Source organism: Macaca nemestrina, chromosome 6, assembly GCF_043159975.1.
Source record: "Macaca nemestrina isolate mMacNem1 chromosome 6, mMacNem.hap1, whole genome shotgun sequence".
Classification (NCBI taxonomy): domain Eukaryota; kingdom Metazoa; phylum Chordata; class Mammalia; order Primates; family Cercopithecidae; genus Macaca; species Macaca nemestrina.
In genome coordinates, this window is record NC_092130.1 from 149,941,391 (window position 1) to 149,950,411 (window position 9,021).

The following is a 9,021-nucleotide window of genomic DNA, read 5'->3' on the forward strand; positions in this document are numbered from 1 at the left end:
AGCCAGTCATTTTGAGTAATATAGGCAGTGTTAACTCATGCTAGAGCATAGCAAACTTATTTTCCAGATCCGTTGCCATCCTCTCATTCAGGACCTGCACTGTGATTGAAGGAGTCCTTTAGGAATAGAATGAATCACACTTCATAACTATTTACAGAGGAGAAGGAAGAATAAGCTGAATATAGAAGATGAGCACTGTGCAAACCAGTGGAAAGTGCTCCACTCCAGTGTGTGTTGAAAGAAGTCGATACATCCGGAGTGCTTTGATATGAGGTAGTTCATATGTCTTTGGATCAGCACGACTTAAAGCAGCTCTCTTTATAGAGCAGGTGTGTCCACATTTTTCAATAGTGGGCCTCAAGATTAGAAATTAACGCTGTACAGCCACATTGATTTTTACTGAAAACTGTGGCGTTTGAGAGTCTCCATGTTTGGGGTGTAACTGCTGAACCTGACTTCAGGGTGAATCAAATGATTATGCAGCATTTATTCTTCTCTTTTGTTCTTTTATCAGGAGTCTTCATAATGCTTCATGTTTCATGGTGTAATATTAGTCAAATTAACTTTAAATTGCTCAAAATTTTATAATTAATTTTTTCAGTTTCAATTATGATTCACAGTCTACTTGCCTGGCACCTGCTGGCAGGCAATTATACAAAGTCAGCAAAGGCTATGTGGTGAGCTTCTCCTTCATGTGTTTTTTCGAGTGAGATCCTTGAATGTACTTAGGTAGCACCAATAATGGCTGACACTTTTATTGCATTTGCTCTGTGTCAGGGAGTATTCCAACTGCTTTGTTTTAATCTTCATAACAGCCATATGAAAGAGTAACTATTATTACTATTGCTTTTAAGATGGGTGGGAAAAAGAAGCAGCACAGAAAGTTTTAAGAAACTTTCTAATCTTATCCAGCAGGTGGTGAAGCTGCAATTTAAACCCAACCAATCTGGTTCTAGGCATGTTTCTGCAAACACTAAACTTTACTTCATTCTGTGTGAGACTGAGGGAAGGCCTTTTCAGTTTCTATGCCAAAAAGGCTTTTCTGCACATTTTGAGTTTGAGGACACAGACTTAACAGGATTACATCTTGTTCAGTTCTCTGTGTCTACATCTAACACATAGAAATGGATTAATAAACTTGAATGAATGAATGAATGGGCAATTAAAACTGTAGTGATTGCATATTAAAATGTAATTTTGAATAATTGAATAATATAAAGCTCAGATCGTATTTGAGGAATTCTGCTCTATATTCTTTCTACTCTAAAACTCTGACTGGGAGATTTCTTTTCTTCCAATTTGTGCACTGTTGAGCTCAAGGTTCATGTTTTCTAGAGACCATGTCTGTGTAATGTCACATACGTGCCTCAAAACCCAGTATGGTCCAGATTGAAATCCTAATCTTCCCTTGCCCCCTGCCCTCCTAAAAAGCTTCACTTCTGACCTGTATCTCAGAAAATGGCACCATTATTATTCATCTTGTTGCTTAGAGCTGAAACTCAAGCTTTTCCTCTCATTTTTCCTTCTTGGTTCCCAACACCAGATTAAATAATTCCTCATAATACATCTTTTCTACATCTAACATTTCTTGGATCCTTTCACCTCTCCTCATTCCCATAAAATTCTTGTTTAGTTCCTTTTTTTCCCCTTGGCTCTTTGCAAGAGACTATTGCCTGTGTTTTCTGCCCTACTGTCTGCTGCCTTGGTCTGTTCTCTTTGGCATGGAGTGCAGCATGCTTCATCATCTGGCCCTGCCCTCCCTTGAAGACTCAATTCTTACTGCTCTGTTCCCCGGAATGAGGTATAGTTTTTGAGTGTCAATGTACTGTATCTTACTGCTGGTGGGGGGAGGGGTGGTTCTGTATTTGCTTTTCATTCTAAATCACAACCGCATCTCATCCTAACCTCTTTCTTTTTGTAACTCCTGCTCACCCTTTCATTCTCAATGCTTTCTCACCCAGAATCTGTCATATCGTCAGTGCTCCAGAAATACATAATAAATGAATCATACAATGAATGTACCTGGTTTACTTAGAGAAGTTCTAGGAAAGGAGCTTAAAGCTACAGGTGCATCTGTGTTAGAGAGAGTAGGTGATGTTCCTGAATAGTCTAAAGCTAGATTTTTAAAAAATTAAATATTTACTTATTTATGTTTCCTTCTTCCTCTGTGATGACTAAAGCTAGATTTTAAAGAAACTTAATACCAGGTTCAAGTGTAGAGTTTCAATAAATGAAAGCATTTACTTGTCATGCAATTACCACTCACATGAACGTGTTTATATATAAGTACTAGGTAATGACTATTTATTTCATTTTTATGTTTCCCAATTAAAAAGAATCTCTATTCGTATTTATTAGAAGGTACTGTGCTAAGTTTCTAAAGGTGCTTGCATGACGTTTTTCTCTGAACTGGATAGATTAAGTTATGCCTTTTTTCCCCACTAGACTATGAGCTTCTTGAAAGTGTAGAACACTAATATTTATTTTTCAAGAATATAAGAATATATGTGGCATATCATTGGTGCCTTATATAGTTTTGCTCAATGTGTGATTCAAAGAATGAAGAAAATAATGGAAAATAAATAGCATAGTAAAAACAGGAGTCTTCTTATTTTAACTGACAGTGCAGGTGGTGGTCAGGACATTACCAACTTACGGAAGTCTGGTACACCACGCAGGTAAGTGGCAGTTGGTAAATCTGATGGTTAATATTGAGTGTCAACTTGATTGGATTGAAAGATGCAAAGTATTGTTTCTGGGTGTGTCTGTGAAGGTGTTGCCAAAGGAGAGTAACATTCGAGTCAGTGACCTGGGAAAGGCAGACTCACCCTTAATCTGGGTAGGCACCATCTAGTCAGCTGCCAATGTGGCTAGAATAAAGCAGCAAGAGAAGACACAAGAGCAGACTTGCTAAGTCTTCCAGCCTTCATCTTTGTCTCATGCTGGATGCCTCCTGCCCTCAAACACCAGACTTCAAGTTCTTTAGCTTCTGGACTCTTGGATTTACACCAGTAGTTTGCCAGGGGCTCTTGGGCCTTTGGAAACAGGCTGAAAGTGCACAGTTGGCTTCCCGACTTTTGAGGTTTTGGGACTCTGACCGATCTACAACTGGCTTCCTTTTTTTAAAAAAAATTTAATTAAAAAAAATCTAGCTTTAGACTATTCGGGAACATCATCTACTCTCTCTTCCTCAACTTGCAGACGCCCTGTCATGGGACTTAACCTTGTGAACGTGTGGGTCAATTCTCCTTTAATAAACTCCCTTTCATATATACATCTATCCTATTACTGTGTTCCTCTATTGAAGCCTGGCTAATACAGTAAGCAAAGCCTCATGGAGACTCTTCAGGGTGCTTCCAATGCCACTCTCATGAGTCAGCTTGATGCAACCGGGAGGTGTGAGAAACCCCTTACTAGTCAAAGATTTGTATGGGAATTGAAACTCTGCTTGTTTTTGCATCTCAGCCTGTGTGTTTAGTAAGTATGTGCTCCAAACTCTGGAAGCCTAGGTACACTTCTCTATTTCAATATTGCAAAGACTACAGCACTCAACAGGATATCAAACGAAGAGAAGTATTTGTTTCTAAGATCAGGGGCTTTAGAGACAAGAAGAATAAGTCAAGATGAGGACAAGGACAAGTGACTCGAAAAGGTAATTTTGGATTATTCCAGTGATTACCTGTTGTTCACAGTCATTCTGGACCAAAAAAAAAAAAAAATGCAGACATGAAAATTCATTCTAAAGAAAGAAGAACAGAAAGCAGACAGGCTTGGACATAATCTCACAACCTGAAGTTATTTTTAAAAAGCAGTGGTTCTAATAATGATAATAATGTTGTCTGCTTTCAGGTTTTTAAATTATTCTTTAAAAAATCAGATGCAAAATAACAAGCAAGGCCAGGCTAAATTGGAAATTGATTTTCCCAAAATAAGACACCTTGCTTTTCCAGTACTTCATGTAAATGCAAAAGTTATGAAAGTAGTGAAAAGTCTTGAACCTACAATTACGCCTTTTGCCTTACAATTTGAGCTGTGATCTTGCTTTGAAAAAGCCTTTGCTCGATTTCTTTCCCATTCCTTACACTGCCATTTTGTTTTTGAGTGATCAGACAAAAATGTAGAACATGGAATGACTTTGGATAAAATTAAAATTTAAATGGTCAGCAAGAAGTCTTTAGAGAGCATTTATTTCTGTCTGTACCTGGCACTTTCAAGTGGCTAGGCCTGTGGTTCAGAGTCATCAGATTTGTCTTTATTCCGTAGATGTAGGAGTGCTCCTTGCATTGGCTTTCTCCGTCTCATTCTGAGATCAAAAGGTTGTATCATAAATGAACAATCTCAGAGCTTGAGAGACTGGATGTACTGTGTGCTGAGATGATAAAAGTAAAGATACTTTGGTAGAAATTCTCCCAAAGCATCATTTCCCTTTCTTTATGCACAACGTACAACAGAGAGTAGTCAAGGGAAGAAAGGCCAGCCTGCAAGAAGGCAAGGAATATGTGAGAAAGAGCATGAGAAAGCAAGAGAAAAAGTCCTGGGCATTGCAAAGAAGCATCTAGTCACACCTTATTAGTTTATACAGAACTGCATTTTTTTTTTTAAATTTTGTAGTACCCACTCTTGTCAGTACTTCAAGTTTATCTCATTTTTTTTTCTTTGCCCTTTTCACTCCACTGAGGCATCCAAAGATGATCACTGTCATAGTTTACCTCATTGCAGTTTTTAATGACTTTATCTCCTCTTTTACTTCCTTAATGTGTCCCATGGTGACAAGTTGCTTACGTGGGTAAGCGGCTAATGCAGAAAGACCAGGAACTCATCTATCTTCAAACCAGTCTTTTCCTATCCTCTTCCTTCCTGCCACCCTCTACGGATATATGTTCTCTCTGTTACCCTCTATGTAGCAGTTAGGATGAGATTATATTAAATGTAAATATAATCTTTACATGACAGTAAAGATTTCCTTCTAGAAAAAAAAAAAAAAAAGAATATGATTGGCCCCTGGCATACTGCTGGGGCAATGGATAGGGTTTTAGTTCAGCATTAGCCTCACAATAAGGAGTCAACCTTGTGTTATGACTGCCAAAAAAACAAAAACAAATAAAAGCTAATGCAATGCACAAAATTTCCTTCTGCATTCTCATTAAAGAGTTTGCCTACAAACAAAGCTAATGACAATTATTATACAGATTAAATTATGTTTATCAAATTATTCAAATAAATTAATAAAAATTACATCGTGGCAAAAATTTCTAAGCAGTCAAAGAGAGAAAATACAAGCTTTACTGATTGCCAGGCCTGCTGAGTTTCTGTGTGGCACTGCTAGCAATTTAGGAGTTTCTCACAGACTGCAGCAGCCTCCGAATTAAAGAGGACCTTATATTAACCCCACTGTGTATAATGCTTTACCATTTTCAGGGCCCTTTCAGCATGTTTCCTCAACAATAACTGTGATGGGGAAAGTAAGATCTCATTTTATAGATGCAGAATCTAGGACTCCATGTGGTTTAATATTAAGGGAAGAAGCTCAAGCCAGAGAGCAAGCTTCAGACAACTGGTTTATTACCTTTTGTTATGAACTCTGTGTGTCTCCCTAAAATTCATATGTTGAAGTCCTCATCCCCAATGTGATCATATTTGGAGGGTCTTTGGGACGTCATGAGGGTTAGGTGAGGCCCTCATGATTGGATTAGTGCTTTTATAAGAGGAGACATCACACTGGGCGTGGTAGTTCATGCCTGTAATTCCAGCATTTTGGGAGGCTGAGGCAGGTGGATCATCTGAAGTTAGGAGTTCCAGACCAGCCTGGCCAACATGGCAAAATCCCCTCTCTACTAAAAATACAAAAATTATCTGGGCATGGTGGCACGTGCCTGTCATCCCAGCTTCTCAGCAGGCTGAGGCAGGAGAATTGCTTGAACCCAGGAGGCAGAGGTTGCAGTGTGCCAAGATTTCGCCATTGCACTCTAGCCTGGGCCCCAAGAGTGAAACTTTGTCTCAAAATAATAATAATAATAATAATAATAATAATAATAATAATAATAAAATTAAAAAGAGGGAGACATCAGAGAGCTTGTTTTTTTCTCTCTCTCCCCAAGCTCACACAAAGAAGTCATATGAACACACAGCAAGCCTGTGTCAGCCTACAAGTCAAGAGAAGAGGTTCCAGAGTCTACTTTGCAGGCACCATGATCTTGGATCTTCCAGTCTTCAGAACTGTGAGAAGTGCATTTCTGTTGTTTAAGCATTCAGTCTTTGGTATGTTTTTATGGCAGCCTCAGCAGAATAAGACACTCATTCATCTAGGTAAACCATACGCAGTTGACCCTTAACACGAATTTGAGCTGTATGGGTTCACTTATATGCAGGTTCTTTTCAATAAAAGTGACTCTGAGTGTGTCTGCCTCTCCTGCCTCCTCTTCCATCTACTTTATCTCTTTTGCCTCTGCCACCCCTGAGATCACAAGACCAACCCCTCCTCCTGTTTATCATCCTTCTCAGCTTATTCAGTATGAAAAACAATGAGAATGAAGACCTTGATGATGATCCACTTCCAGTTAATGAATAAATAGTAATTATACTTTCTCTTCCTCATGATTTTCTTAATAGCATTTTATTTTTTTCTAGCTTACTTTCTTGTAAGAATACAGTACATAAGACATATAACATATACAATAGGTGTTAATCAACTGTTTGCTGGCTTCCAGGAAATTAGCTGTTAGTATTTCAGTTTGGAGGAGTCAAAATTTATACATGGATGTTTGGCTGCACCGGGAGTTGGCACCTCTAACCCCTGCATTGCTCAGGGGTCAAGCATTGTGATATGATATACTAACCAAGACTTGTCACACTTTAATTTCATTGTTCTTTTATATTTTCATTTTCCCATGAAAAACAAAAAAAGATTATTCAATGCCTGCTTTGTGCCAAGAAGTGTGCAGGATGCCAGAGGTGTGAAATGAACTCCCCATATTTAAGTTATCCATATTTTGATAGGGGAATGACTCACATAAGAAGATAATTATAATATAATTTGATAAGTGCTATAATAAAAGTATGAAACAGAGCTTTGGAAGCCCTAAGCCGCTCATTTGGCTTAGGGGAACTCAGGAAATGCTTCACAAGGAGGTAACATGGATGACTGTTTTAAATGATTCATAATGCATGGAACCCATCAGCTCAGGGCAATGTGACTGGCGGAAGGAAGGAGGACATTCACCTAGACAGAGAGTGGCAGTGTTAGGCTGTGTGCCCCAAATTATGGTGGGTATCAAACTTGAACTGTTGTCTACATTGGAACCTGTTAAGCCCAGATTCTTGACTTCTGGCCCAGACCTGACCTACCAGAACAGAATCTCTGGGCATAGCACAGTGGATTAAACATACTTGATAAGCACCTTCAGGTAATTCTGACACAAACTGAAGTTAGAATAGCAATGCACTCAGGATACATGAGGAAAAGGTGGGCCATGCACTGTATTTCAGTGTGGATGAATTCTGATGTCTGATTTCCTACACACTCTTTTACATGTTCCTTTATCCTCTGGTTTTCTCACTGCAGCAACTAAATTTCTTCATAGCTCTACTTTCAAAGAATCCATAAAGTTAATAGTGCTCTGCCACTGAAATGAGTTTTCTTCTTCCTATTGATTAACAAACAGAGCATCGTTTGTTTTGTAAAGCTAGTACGGTTTTCTTCTCCTTTTACCTACAAGATCTTACAGTGGTTAATAAGAAACAAGGCTGCTTATCAGAAAGCCTGGTGTACAGTTAGCACAAAATAAGATGTCTCCCCCTATAGCATCCTTCTAGTCTACTCTCTCTAAATCCCTCCCTGAATTTAAACCACTTCGCAGGCATCAATTAATGATATTTAATTTCTGCTGAATATAATGAATATATAATTAAGATTAAGATACTCTGAGGGCTTCCCCTAGCTTTGAGGCTGATTCTTCTTTCTGCTTAGAAGTATGTCATTTAACCTCTTTACCTCTCTCCTTCTATAATTGGGGACCATGAAACTTACCTGCCCTGAAATTTCTGAAGATTCAGCGATCATGTTAGCCAAATGTTTAGCACATAAAAAGTGCCAAAGAACAGCTATGTGATGTGCTGGGCAAAAGATCTCTTTCGAACACCTGTGATACTTGACCCTTTCTGTGGTTCTTTTTTTCTTGACAAATTATGTACTATTGCTTCAATGCACAGGAGGGAAGCAAGAAGATATAATATAAATAATTAAAGCCATTGTTTAACCATCTATTTATATAAAATAAAAACAAGGAACAACAATGATGTGCCACCATAGTATCTGAAGCAATTTGAAGCCAAATATTTTAATGAAAGGTATTGAAAAAGACCAAATAGCAATATAGGGTACTGCTGGGAACTTCTTCTTCTTCTTCTTCTTTTTTAAAAAAGAGGTCCATGTCCCTAGGTAACAAAGCAAAAGAACATGCTATATATGATCACAACTGCCTTCTGGATTATTTAGAATCTGGGAGTTATCTTTGATTCTTTTCTCTCCCTCACCAAACCTGTTGATTCTGCCACTATCTTTGAACCTGTCGATCTTTTCCTAGTTCCATTCCCACTCTTTTATCTGTGCTTCTCTCTATTGTCTATTTTAGATATTCCTTAACTGGTCCACATGCTTTCTTTTTATATCCCTTCCAATGCATTTTTTTTAAATGCAGCAGCCATAGTGATTCTATAAAATGGTAGAGATCTTTTAAATTAAAAATTATTTTTGTTGAGGTAAAATACGCATAAATAATTTACCATCTTTGCCACTTTTGAATGTACAGCTCAGTAGCAATAAATACATTTGTATTCTTTGTTTTTTTCCATTCACCATCTCCATCCTTGAAAAAAAGGTAAATCAAATCTTGTTTTTCACTCAAGCCCTTCAGTGGCTTCCCATTGCATGTTGAATCACGTGCAACCTCCTGACCTTGAGTTAAAGAAGCCTGGCTGTGTTGACCTCTGCTTTCTTCTCCAGCTTCATTTCAAGCCAGTTTT